Genomic DNA, 14,903 nt, shown 5'->3' with positions numbered 1-14,903 from the left:
TGTTATAATAATGAGCTGTTGTTGCACTATTTGTATTAATAAAGAACTGGGTGTATCTTGTGTCCTTGTTGACAATGTATTGTTGTAGTAAGACAATGTGTTGTTCTAAAGAGGACGTTCAAACTTCCCGTTGTGTTGTTCGCGTTTACAGAAAAAAGTAGAATAACAGTTACTTGTTTAGATATGGTTGTGGATGCCTTGCAAAAAATAGTTGATATTTTCGATGTTCATGATTTAGTTTATAGTGACGTTGGGGTTCGCTTCCAATATTGGCCGGTTCATTATGTTTCAGTCGGGATATTTACCTCTCTACGAAAGTTTCATCCTTTAAGGTGTTTCCTAGTGAAAAGCACGAAGGACATTTTTCACTAAATGAAAAAAAAGGAAAACTACAAAATACACTTTCTTGATTGTATGCGAGTGCGGTCAAGACAGACGTCTTCATTTATGCCTTAGCGGTGTTTAAACAAACTAGCAGACATCTTGGCACATTGTGTTGCGTTGGTGCCATGTATGTTAGCTCATTGTGTTCACAGGGTCAAGGTAGTAGTGACATTCTGAAAGCAATGTCTATTGTGCAATACTGCATGCTGGGTCTGAAAAGAAGTGTTTTTTCTTTAAAGGCAGTGGACACTATTGGTAATTGTCAAAGACTAGCCTTCACAGTTGGTGTATCTCAACATATGCATAAAATAACAAACCTGTGATGATTTGAGCTCAATCGGTCTTCGAACTTGCGAGATAATAATGAAAGAAAAAACACCCATGTTACACGAAGTTGTGTGCGTTTAGATGGTTGATTCGAGACCTCAAGTTCTAAATCTGAGGTCTCGAAATCAAATTCGTGGAAAATTACTTCTTTCTCGAAAACTATGGCACTTCAGAGGGAGCCGTTTCTCACAATGCTTTATACCATCAACCTCTCCCCATTACTCGTCACCAAGAAAGGTTTTATGCTAAAAATTACTTTGAGTAATTACCAATAGTGTCCACTGCCTTTAAATTAAAACATTTTATCTTAAACCTTAGGCATGCCGCACGCGCACGTTTTTTTTGTCGAATCTTCGATATATCAACGGTTATTTGGCAGACGCAGTTTGAAGTTGCTCTTCGAAAAAATTCGACATCCTTAGTAAAGTGATGCATCAAAGGATCATGGAAGATTCAATCCAATCCGGTAGTTTTCGATTTAGAAATAAGGAGGGAACGGCTTCGAGAAAACACAATAATAACTCCGAAATAGTAAAGGTCGCATTGGGCTTATTTAATTTGGTAAAATTAAGAACAGAGTTGTGATACAAACATCTAAAAGAAGACAGAAATAGATTTGTTATAGATTAAAACTGTTTTGTTTTACGACAATGACGTCGTTGTATCGAACTTTATTTTACCACAAAGCAAAAATTCTACAATTTACGACAAATCTAATTGCAACAATGAGAACACCATTCCCCGATTTCTTGAATAATTTGATTAGAGTACTTTCCGAATCGCTGCGTTTGATTAAATTTCATACCGCAAAACAAGATTTCTACCAAGTTACAATTAAATTTTATTCTTAAATTGCTCATCAACAATGAGAACACCATTCTTTAAATTCGTGGTTAATTTGATTAAAGTCAATTCTGCATACGATGATCAAATCTCGACTCTAGTATTGATTTGTTCATTTTCTTCATTTTGAGTAACTAATGACCTTTGTATATTTCAGTTGAGTTCAATTTGATTTGGTAACAACGAGATATGTAGCTTTAGTTCGCAGTTTTTAAAGTTCTTGTCCAATTAAGTTGGGAAGCAACATTTTCATAATATCTTATAATTTGGTAAAATGTATTGTAGTTTACTACTACGAGCTTCTTTCTCGTTTGAGTAGGCTAACACCCAGCCCCCCCCCCCCTCCAATAAAAACATAACAACAAAAAATGACATCAAGTTTTGTGAACTTGACCTGAAACTTTTGACACATAGTCCGTGTCAAAACCCCAAACCGGCGCACAGTGGGCCAGGCCGAAACCAAAGTGCGCCAAAAAGGGTGAAACGTGACCCTGCTAGTTTTAATTTTTTCAACACTTTTGAGGTTGCTTATACCCCATGGGACCATTTTATGGGGAAATTAAGCAAAAAATATATATATTGACTTGTCATGACCTCTTAAAGGTATGCAAACCCACAGAAATTGGCCATAAAATGAAAATAGTTGCAGAAATCTTCATAAAGCAAAATTAGACACCGTGCATTGAGTTACGGAGCTAAACTTTCACTTGGCTCTAGTTTAGGGTTCATATTTGAAGGAAATTAAATCAGTTTTTTTTGTTGTTGAAGTTTTCTATGAATAAATACTGACAATTGTGTCAACATTGACATGAAATTTACGTTTTCTGTGTTCAGCAATACGGAAACTAAAGATTGCCGTCGATTGCTGCCTAAAGTCTACTCATTTCTAATAGAGCAACTTGTTTGCATCATTTTGGTACCAAATTTAGCTGCGACAACCTGCGATACACGATTTTAGAGCAGTTTTTCTGAAGCGATCACTGTACGTTTTCGCCCCTTTTCTGATTATTACATATGGCGCGCTCCACTGAGAAACACGACACCCAAGCAAGGCTGCGCTCGCCGGAAAGGTGCAATATGATACCCCTATTTATGTCTGATTGCGCAGTGGAAATTTCAATGTACTTGGTGTCTCATATGTTGTGATGAGGGATACTGCCGCTAGTTGTCTTTAAATGTATCTGTCAGCTGTACCACAGTGCACAATGGCGTCTTTACCAAGAAAGCGATTATTTGAAGTTGTTAGTTCTGTTGATGATGCATCAAACATTGAAAACTCTTGTCGTGGTTGCTTAGAATTATTCACAGATGTGTTTCATGTTCCGCAATGTGATATTCCGGAGGAGATTCGTCAGTCAGTGACTAAAAGCATTCGGGATTTCATTTACAAATTGAGGAGGAAATGGGCAGAAAGCAGCCGAAACAAACAAAGTTTTGAACGTAAGAACACAGACTGGCTGAAAGGATAATTGTGTTTTGACTGAAAAGCAATAATTAGTCACAATTTTACCGCGATAAACAGTCCATTACGTCAGGACCAATCAAAAATCGGTATTTTGCTGACGTCATACTCCGATCTAATTATCACCATTGGATTCTACGGGTCGGAAAAGCTAAGTAGTTGAACCTTCCTGCACAAAACTTAATGATTTATATTTTTGGCGCACTTTCATCCCATTCTGGCCCACTGTGCGGCGTTTCATGAAAATCTGTCCACCAGGGATTTTGTCCCCCACATGGGGAATTTAAACGGGCTAGAGGAGGACGATTCAAAAGAGGGCGCTATCAGAAGAAGTTTGTACACAGTTCGCTGTAATGGGGGCGGGGGAGGGGGGGGGGGGGTAAGGAATCTACTGTCACACCCGGTATCCACACACATTATACTGCAGTCGATAATCACTATACCGCCCTCATACACCGCATTAAAAACTCGCTGCTAAGAGTCGCCTTGACAATCATGACGGTTTAAAAATTCTTCCGCCCAAGAAACTGCAGATACAAACAAAAATGTAAATCAGAAGAAGAAGAAAAAATTAAGATGGATTATTTATAGATTTGACTAGGCTATCGAGCAGTGCGTTTGCAAGACGCAAGTGAACCACGCATCAGCTGTTGGGGATATAAAGCGAGCGTAATGTGATGGAAACAAATAAAACGTAGTGCACTGACGGAGAAGACAGCTGGAAAAACGTCTCACAAGACGGCTACAGTAGAGTGTCTAGAATGATGATCGGTGTCTATAGTCTGTTTGTGCTGTTTGCACACATTGTCGTCTGCACACACATCCCTCGTGAAGTATGCACGACTTATAGCGTGCCAGGGGATGTTAACATCGGGGGGTTATTCTCTCTCCACGGGGACGGTGACGTCTCGGAGATGGAGGGATGCCGGGGACGATACCCAGTCTCGGCCTTACAGTTAACCGAAGCCATGGCGTTTGCTGTGATGACTATCAACCAAGATGACTCTGTACTTCCAAACGTTACTCTAGGGTTTATCATTCATGACGATTGTTCCTGGCCGGAGTACTCCACCTGGTGCTCCCTGTCTCTGGTCCTGGGGGCTCAGCCATCTCTTGAGGGTGGTTTCTGCAATATCCCTGGACCCAATATCGGGATTACGGAGAGAATGGCTGTCGGGATTATTGGGACTGCTAAAACCTCCTCCAGCGAGGTAGTCATCAACACCGTAGAACTCTTCGAGCGACCGTTGGTTTCGTACGGCGCCACTGACCAGGAGCTCCACGGTGAGCATGGACACCCGTACTTCTTTAGCACTATCCCATCAGATAGCCATAAAGCTGAGGCAATAGTTGATATCTTAGCCCACTACAACTGGGAATACACAGCCGTAGTGTATTCCTCTGATCATGACATTATGCATCTTCTACATGATATCCTCGATTTAGCAAACTCTAAGTCAATGTGTATGGACGTACAAGTGATGCTGAGTGAAGTCCCAACAGTAGATGAATTACAGGTCATGGTGGAGGTATTGCAAGAACATAGACACGCTAAGGTGATTCTTCTCCTAGTCTCCTCAGCAGCCGCTGCTAATGCTGTCATGAGTGCTGTCAGTACAGCAGAATCACCGTTAGAACGAACTTGGGTTGCGAGCGACTCGTGGGGCACCCAGCTCATCCGAAACAGGCAGTCACAAGGCGGTGTCTTCATTGAATACAGTAAACCCAAACTGATTGAATTCGAGGAGTATTTTCGCTCTCTCCTCACTGGACTGAACACAACCCAAAACCCATGGTTTAATGAGTTCTGTTCCGGTTCTGATATCTGTCAAGAGTCAAGCGAAGAGGGATTCAGCGGTGAGATAGCAACCCTAGCCCCAACAATCGACGCCGTCTTATCCGTAGCATACGCTCTCGATCAAACCATCTCCGATTTATGCAATAACTCAATCTCAAATTGTATTTTTCAAAAGGGCTTTGACGATGACCTGTTCAGAAACCTACAGAAGGTTTCTTTCCCTGGGACGAGAGGTCAATTTGAGTTTGAAGGAAATTTTGTTCCTGCTCAGGTTTCGGTTAAGAACATGCAGCGACAAGAGGGAGGTGGGTTTGACCTGGTTGAAATCGGATCTTGGAAATCCGTGTTGATGGATGGGGAACGGTTAACCATAGACGAAAGACTGGTGCAATGGGTGGAGGGCAATAGTGATATCCCCCAGTCCGTTTGTCGTGACGTATGCCCGGTTGGTTACGTTGAAGAGATTGACTCCACCAAGAGATGCTGTTGGAAATGTCGCGCTTGTAGAGTTGATGATATCGTGGTCGGAACAGAATGCGTGAGCTGTGAACAGAACGAATGGCCGAACTCGAACTACACGGTATGTGATAAACTCCATGCTAAGACAGTTACATGGGACGAACCTGCAGTTATCAGCCTGATATTCCTAAGTTCACTCGGGTTGCTACTCTGTGTTATAGCAACCATTGGTATGATCAAACATCGCCGCCATCCTTTAATTAAAGCAAGTAGTCGAGAACTGAGTTGTGTTAACTTGCTTGGTCTGTTCCTCTCCTTCGTTACTGTGTACCCTCTACTCTGCCCACCTAGTGCCACCTCCTGCGGTATGGGTTCAATCCTCTACGTCTCATCATTCACTCTGATATTTGCCTCTTTGCTCCTTAAAGTCAATCGCATCTACAGAATCTTCGAGAGTAGTACGAAGACGGTCAGGCCTCCTCGATACACTGGACCCATCGCACAGTTGGTCATCGTAGCATTGTTGGTCATGATTCAGGTAATTTTTCATAATTTTATGAGAAAATATAATTAGCTGTTGCAAACTGTTTACCAACAAATAATGGCCTTACGTTTCAACCAAGCATAGTCTTTTTGCCTTCGATAAAGACTCTGCTAGGGCCGAAACGTCGGGCAATAAACTATTTCTGTGCATTATGTAAGACACAAGCTCTAGATTGGCAAAGTCGTGGGTTCGAATCCCAACCGAGTAATGTGCCTTGGTGTTTTTTTTCACAGAACTCGGGAAGTACTCAAGTTTGGAAATGATGTATAAAGACTTATTACCAAACATGTCCACCAGTGCCTTTACGTTTGGTAATTGTCAAAGACCAGTATTCTCACTTGGTGCATCCCAACAAATAAAATAACAAAACATTGACAAAATAGTGTCCAGTGCCCTTATAGTAGCTAGCAAGCTTTAATTGGTTTACAAGGTTAAGCAAACCTTAATTATTTACGTTGTTAACTATAGCAGGTTTTAAGATTGGTTTACAAGTGTATGTAATTAGCTGTTCCGACCTACCGTCGGAACAGGTATTGTTTTCGTCGAGTTTTTCAAAACGTTTTAGAAACGTTGTTCTTGGTTTCCGCCTAAACGCCATAGGTTTAATGCACGATTTTTATTTATTCGTAATCTTAGAAACGGTAGAAATGACAGACTTGAGTCGTATATGGATTAGAAGCTTAGTACGTGACCTAATCACTAAACTTGATTAGTGACCTAATCACTAAACTTGATTAGTGACCTAATCACTCGAACGGCAAAAGAATAGCACTGAGTGTAAAATCTAACTGCTAATTAGCAATAAATGCAATATACAACTAAATCATATCGGCAATAGAAAGTAAGAGGAATATACGATTAAATAGACGGAACTCCTAAAGCTTTTCCGTACACATGATAAACAACAAAAAGGATTACACAATAAAACACTCAAGGAATTTCTTAGCAGCATTGTTCGAACAATCAACATAATTGTTTAAACTCATATTGAACTGTACCATCCATCTTGAGTCTTACTCCAACTACCTTATCGAACAAATCTTTCAAACGGCAAATGCACAAGTGATAAATCTTATACAATATGAAAGAAATAATCAAAGCTTACCTGTATCAACAGAGCACGTGGTAAAGATGCAAGAAGGGGGGGTTTAGGAACGTACTTAGGGAAGTAACAAATGTTCCAAACAAAATCTACGCAAAGTGTAACTATCTAAACACTTTCAAGAAGTCTTCCTTGCATTAGGCCGATTTTCGCTCTGAGGATCCAGAGGAAAACGAGCCAGGATATACCAAGCTGGTCACGCACTCGGACAGGAAAGTTAAACTATGATTGGCCAGAAATATTAAAACAATAACATTCTGGTTGGGCTTGACCAATGAGAAAAGAATTAGTGGCCTAAGTTCTTAAGAAAACGTGTGGGCAGCTAAAGACAATCAAATCCGGGCACAGTTCAAGGAAGCTACTAACCTTGCAACAGTCATTGCAACATAGCCTTACGTCATGTCCCTGGGGGCAACCAACTGCTATGTCTTATGGTCAAGGAATTCCTGGACAGTGACTCTGGCCACTCCTCTTAAGGATGTGGTACTATAAACAAATGTTTCTCAGAATTATAAAACTAAGAAAAACTATTATTCCTCCATGCTAACACCCACACAGAAGGCGAAACTTGAAACAATGACTCTATAATAAACTTAAGAATCCTCGTTGGACAACTTAAACTATAAAATAATCTTCGTCGGACTATTAACTAAAGTAAGAATTCTTCGTCGGACTAATAAAAATTATTTTATAATATGCAATTTATAACAGAGTCCGACATATATAAGGAATAAAATCACTCATTCTGTGTTGATGGATCGATTGGGCCGCGGTTTACCGCGGGTGCTATTACCCAGGTGATCTGAGTTCGAATGCTCCTGGAATCTCGACGGAATCAATATATTAAAGCATACATTTTACATTTTTTTTACAAAAAGAAATATGTACCTACATTAACACAATCAGTAGAACATGTTCTTATTTTTCAAATTTTTGGCTCTTGAGAAGCTTCTTTCGTGGAAAATAAAACGATTCTGATTTTGTCCTCGCGCAGCACGATCTTTAATGGGTGTACGCACTATGGAGGAAGTTCTACATGGTTCTTCGATTGATTACGTACAACCACTTTTTTTGCTAATAAATAGCACTATTTTTGCAGTGTTTCGCTCTATGTATGTTGTCAATCAACACAAAGTGCCAGCCTTTTCTTTCCAAACCTTATCACTGAAGACAAACCTATGTGAAACATACAAACTTGTTTCTTTACTTATTTGGCTTCGATCAAAGGCATCATGTACGAGTAAACGTGGACCGTGCATGGACGAATACACCTGCCTGAGATTTGGAAGTTTACACGGCATACACATTTTATAAATGACCATCGAAATGGTAGGCCTACTATCAATGCATGTAAAAACTGTAAGTGTCTTGTGGTGAATCATAAAGATGTAGTGTTAAGTGTATACTTGTAATTTTAACTTTTTAGTGTAAAGAGTAATTATTCAGATCCTTTAGGCATTATAGTTGTTTGTAGTATTTTTATTGGTTTCATTTAGGTAAACAGCTGGTCTGGCCTAATTTTGTTATTATTTGTTTTTTAAATTTATTGGGGAACATAGGCCTATAAGTTTTGTTTTCTTGTAATGCTTTTCGTTTTGAGGAATGGCAATTCATATTGCACTATATTAATACTGTTTTATTATTCTTATTATTAGTTTAAAAATTTTTCATAATCTTTATCAACAAGCGTAATGGTTATGAATGAAAGATGAGCGAAATCGTTAAATGGTTGCTAAATGACAAACAAATTATTCAGAATAAGCGAATGATTTCCAAATAAGCGATATAATTCAGACTAAGCGAACTGATTCCAAATCAGCGAAGTGATTCTGAGTATACAAATTGATTCATTCACATTTTTTTATTACTGAAAAATTGAAATGGTTCTTTCATTCATGTGTCTTGTGGTGAAACATTGAATGACATGAATGATGTAATGTTGATTGTAATTACCTTTACAATTCTACATCAACAAGCATCCGTGTAATGAGTAAAACTGTAACGAAAAAGCAAAATGGTTTTTGAATCAGCAAAAGTATTCAGAATGAGCGAAGTGATTCTATATTGATACATGTATGGCTCTGCTTACCATAAGGGAAGAATCGGCGCTTACGGAAGCAGGCAATTATGCGTTTACGTTCGTTAAGTGTATTTTACAGCTAGCAGGGAATGTATGCTTGAGCGTGTTTATACCCTCGCTTATTTGCATTCTTATAGCTCTGTAAAGCTAGCCAGATATTTGACACTAGCACAGTAAGCGGAGAAAGGTGAGCGTCACTGCGAAATTTTGTGGATATACTGGCCCGGGGTCCTATAGGCCTTTAAGTTGGGTTTACTTTGCCTTATAAATACGTCAGTTCGGTCCATACTTAGGGAATACAGTGCGACCCCGGTCTTCATTGCGTGGTAATGACCGGGTTGGTGGCTGGTGCTGTTAACGGACCGAGGCGAGGCCCGTCACCATGGTTGACATGGTTAAGTGGTATCCAAGTTAAGAACTTAACAAAATTTTGAATTTCATTACAGTTCTTGAGACATGGTCGAAACATGATTGACTCATGCTAATATCCACCTCACAAAAACGTTGTTAAATAATTAAAAACATTTTAAAAACTATAGTGGAAGCTTAAACGGTCACATTGTATGACATACAATATGTCTGGGTTTGTCTTCCGCCCCCTACAAGTACGTTAGGGCCTATGCCATTCAGATAACTAACTGTGCAAAGTAAAGACAACATAATGGAAAGCCTTGGGGGAAAATATAATAAAATCGGAAATAGAAATAAATGCCGATCCGACTGCGAGGTCAGAACATCTATAAAATAATGGTTCATTTATAGCTCAATTTGAAAGAAACGATTGTCGCGTACGGTTGTTACCCCCAGCCTTTCAATTTCATTCCATAGAAAACAGCTCCATGGGGGAAATATGGACAATCCAGTCAACCTGTCCATATCTTGCGAAAACACATAAAACATAAAATGAAATTCTAGAGAAGTATTTAATTAAAATAGTCTTGATTAATTAATTAATCGAAATTTGTAATAAAGAGAGAAAAAAACCACGTTTGGGTATCATGCCTACTTAGAAAGAATTTTGGCATTTTGTTTGTATTTTAAAATGAAGAAACTAATTATTACTCATTAGAGTAATAATTTCATAATTACAATGGATTTTATCTCCAAGAAAATCTATAGAAGGTCAAAACACGAAGAAATAGTGGGAAATTTTCTGTAATTTGTTCAAAGTTTTTATTATTTTATTATAACTTTTTGCTTTCAAAGATTCCTAAATAGTGATCCAAAGACTGTCTAATTAGAATAATCGAAGTAGCATCGAGAAGCCTCAATCTTGAAGAGGAGATAACGAAAAGATAGAAAGAAAATCCATTAATTTCCAAGGTTCGACCAAGCTCAACAGATACGTGAAGAAGAAAATAATTGGGGACTCTGTAGGAAAATGTATTGGTGAAAAACCGAGTAATTCAGTAAACTCAATGTAAAGCTCTTTGGTAATACTTGAATGTCACACATAAATTGATTTTGCTGTTACTGGACTATGCTACAAACTAAAATGGATTTATGCGAGTGAATTAAAGCGTCATTGTAACACGATCAAGGTTATGGGGATAAGAGAGGGGAAAAGCGGTATATAATGCAAAACAAGAAGAATCATTGTAACACGATCAAGGTTATGGGGATAAGAGAGGGGAAAAGCGGTATATAATGCACAACAATTGAACACTTAACCTGAGTTGCTGTCAAAAAGTGAAAAGTGAAAACGGTGGCCATTTTGAATCTGGCTCGTGCAGGGTTAATTTGAAAATAACGCATGACTTTTGTTCAGAAAACGTATGACAATTTAACATTTAACCTATTTTGTTGTAAAAACAAAATGAAAGGTAGCCGTTTTGAATCTGGCTCATGTGAGGTTAGTTTGAAAATAACGCATGACTTTTGTTTATTCGCTTGTACAACCTAAAACAAGTCATCAAAGATCCGCGATTTACCTTTGAACAGCTGGGACTATATCTATCATGGAAAATGATACATCACAAAACTGAATTCGACCTTGTGTTCAGTTGTAATTTAGCAAATTGGAAAAGGTCTTTGTGCCGTATGATTTTGCTGTTATTGTATTTTTTTTTTTAAATGTGAAGGCAGTGCACTCTGGATTGCTCCTTGGAATAACAAAAATCAAAACATAAACATAGCTATACTCTTAGTGTCGTTTTATTTTGTAACCAACAATGTGTTTCTTTTATTTAGATGATTGGTAATGATGTACCGAAGTTTTATGTCAATTTAGTGAATAGGTAAAGCTTCGGGTTGGTAAGATTCTACAGTTCAGAAATCGAAGAGTAATTTTAAGATCGTACCCTTGCCTCATTACTTTTTACTCCTTTGACAGTTTTCGCCTTATTAAAGAGCTTATTATTTAGTTGTTCATTTCCAGCCTTGTAACTTAAACCTTTTTCCATTAATCCTCTTTCATTGCAGCTTCTGCGATTCTAACCTATGTCTTATTCCACACCTAACTAAAATCTTTCAATTTGACTTCTTTCATTCCAGCCTTTACTGATTCTGATAACAGCTCTCGTCAAACCAGGCTCCTGGACATCCATCCGGAACTTGTTCCCAATCCCACCCCGGAACCAGCCCCGGACCCTTGAGATATTCTGTGATCTCGACATTGGGTTCCTGGTCGCGATGAGCTACAACTTCGCCCTTCTCGGAGCGTGTTGCTTCTTCGCCTACAAGGCCCGGAACGTCCCTGGTAACTTCAATGAGGCTAGGTTCTACGTGGCCAGCGTCTATACCACACTGGTTCCCGTACTTGCCGCGATGCCCATGTACTTCACGGCAGATAATGCAATTTCTCTAGCGATTTCCATATGTTTAGTTCTTATTCTAAATGGCTACGTCACTGTGGGATGTGTGTATCTCCCAAAGCTATATATTGTCACCTTCAAGAAAGTTACTGAACAAGAAAATAACCATCAAAGTCTATCTGTTCAGAGTAGACGCACTTTTGTCTTAAGTGGGGATAGCAACAGAGTCCATCCGTCAACATCTTAAAGAACTTGACAGTTCATCAACGTCATCCCTTATATAATAGTTTGCAATTTGTTAGTCTAAAGATCACGAGCTTATGTCACAAATAATGTAAGCAGATATTGTTCGCTAACGGAGCATAAGCATTAAGCACACACCACGGGTTATGCTATTCCTGTAATGTAGTTTCGAACTCAATTTAAAAAATACCATGTGGTATCGCCAAAACGTAATCACACATAACTCGAACACTCTCTATTATTAGATATCGTGTGCCGCGCAAACCGCTATATTTGGGCGCGGTTCTAAAATGTAGTGTAGCCCTGTCGGCCTCTTGATAATATTTTATTGTCAGTTGTTTCATTTTATTTTATGTTTGATACAAACCATAAAAACAGCCTTTATATTTTTGACTAGATACAAGACTGGCCAAGATATGCCCAATACGATTAAATTAAACATTGAAGCCGCAGGAAACACGTTTGATGTAACCAAGAAAAGAGAAGGGATTCACATGAAGTCAATAAGTCTCACTTGAGTAAAAAATAAAATTAAAATAATAACAATACAAAATCGTGCTGAAAAGTCAAGTGGTGAAAATACATTCGCCGTCCGTGAACTACAGGTACACCACTCAAATGTGTTTTCTTAAAACAGACACGAGTGCATTTTGGCTGACATAAAGCTGTCTTTAAAACACGCATCGGAAAGTCGCGTGACATTATATCAATCACTTTTCATGCACGCTGGTAAAAAGATATAAAATATAGATGCATCCTTTATTTATTTATACATGGATATTGTAATCGTGTGCCCGTAGAACGTCAATCACTTTGTGTTTCAATTCGAGTACTCATTTTTAGTCAGTTGATGTACACATTTCGCACTTGTCATTAGGGTGAGTTACTTATTTGATTTTTCTATATACGTGTGTCTCAAATTAAACTACAATATTATGAAACAATTTGTGTCAATAGCCATTGTGTCGCCGGAGTGTCTGCTCCTTTAAGGACGACATGCTAGGGCAACTGGGAAAAATGCAGTCACTGGTGATGTGGGCAACTGTTTGGAGGGCATGATGACGATTTGATATACTGCTTCAGATGCCCCATGATGTGTGACAACGAGGGCGCTACACTGTGACATCACACATGGAAGTTGGTGTCACATTAACCAATGCAAATACGAAGGGTGTTAATGTTAGGTCCCCACATGCAAAACTGTTTAAGTTTAAGGGGTTCATAGCCATTTCCTTCACTGTAAATCCAGCAAAAAAACCAACAATAAGTTTTAAGAATTGTGGGAGAATGAAATAAAGAGGTGGTAAGGGGGGGGGGGGTACACCATGCGCAGTAGGGCATGTAAGTAAGTGCCGGATGCCATCTTGATTTGATGAGTAAATGTACGCATGAAAATGGAATGTAATGTGGTCTCTAGCACTTTACTGGGGGGGGGGGCACTTATGTTGACTGAATGGACAAGTCAGTGTAGTCAATCTACCCGTGTCTTGTTAGGAAGGTATTATATCTACTTATTTATACTACCTCCATTGTTCTCTATTGGTGGGGCAACTGTCTTAATAAGTTCACTGATTTTAGTTTTATTTGATGATTATGACAGCTTTACTAGTTTCATTACTTAATCAAGACGGTAGGCTACAGCTTTTAATTGCTGTGGATAGTCTGGCAAAAAAACCCTCAGAAGAGCTATCTTTTAATAATCGGAAAAATGCACAGCGCCCTCTACTGGAGAAAGTATTTTTAATAACCCTTTGTTCAACATCACTGTGGATTTATTTAACAGTGCAGCATGCTTGCTGAAGGAACCATAGTGACATTGTCAATGTGTTTAAATTGCCAAGTAGGCAGTGGGGTGTTAAATGTTTGAATTAAAAAAGCGTTGAAGTCGACTTATGGCGTGAATTTTAATTTCGGTGTCTATTAATGTGACAACCCAAGAGTGGTGCCAATTATAACACCCCGGTTTTTGCAGGGTGCTAATACTCTTTTTAAGTTAAGATAAGGTACGACATGGACCACCTTGACACATCATGTAATGCTATGCTATTTTGTATGGCTACTTTCGTTGAATCAAGTTAAGGTGTAGTACTAGTAGTGTAGTAAAAATTACTAATTAGTAAACAAACATCAACCCACCCTGGTCTCCATACCCCAAATGCACGTTTCTCACTTGTATCTTTCGCTTCACGCCCCCCCCCCTCCCACTCCACACACACCCCAAGCAAACTGTTTTTTGACTGTTACATAAACATTCCATAATTCCCAAAACGGACGCAAATAGCTTTTAAATTTGACAGTTGATTTTTGATTTGATTAAATTTGTATTCCTTTTAAAACATCACCCATGACAGAGTTTGATGAACTAATTGAATTAATAAAACATCAACATTTCCATTCAATGACCCATGCTGGCCTCTTTGTACATAGACTGGCATTTCATTTTGGTTAAAGGCCTACCTGTCACTCATAAATTGGGGTTATTAATATTACTTGAATTTTCTTCGCCCAATACTTGACGTCAAATTGAATCAATTGTATAATTATGTATGTTGACTGAATAGATGACTTGACTTTTTTTTCCTCGAGAATTGCGCTGTCTAAAAACCATGTTTGATTACCTATCTATAAATGGTTTCCGTTACCAAGTTACAAAGTGTTATGCTACGTCATAAGCCCGTCGCTAAGGGGAGTGCATTATGCAATGGTGTTTTTGTTTTAGCTTATTACTGTTTATCATAACATCTGAAATCGAGGCGTATTATTTTGAGCTGTGTTGAGAGGGAGGGAATAAAGCTACATCCTAATGACAGTGCGTGTTGTGAGAATGCAATGCCCACCCCCGCTCCCACGTCACAGGATTACATGATGTTATGACTTGTCAGCATTTATTCACTTAATGGTGGCAACT

The sequence above is a fragment of the Asterias rubens genome, chromosome 18, assembly GCF_902459465.1.
Source record: "Asterias rubens chromosome 18, eAstRub1.3, whole genome shotgun sequence".
Classification (NCBI taxonomy): Eukaryota; Metazoa; Echinodermata; class Asteroidea; order Forcipulatida; family Asteriidae; genus Asterias; species Asterias rubens.
Note: the sequence above shows the minus strand (reverse complement) of the source record.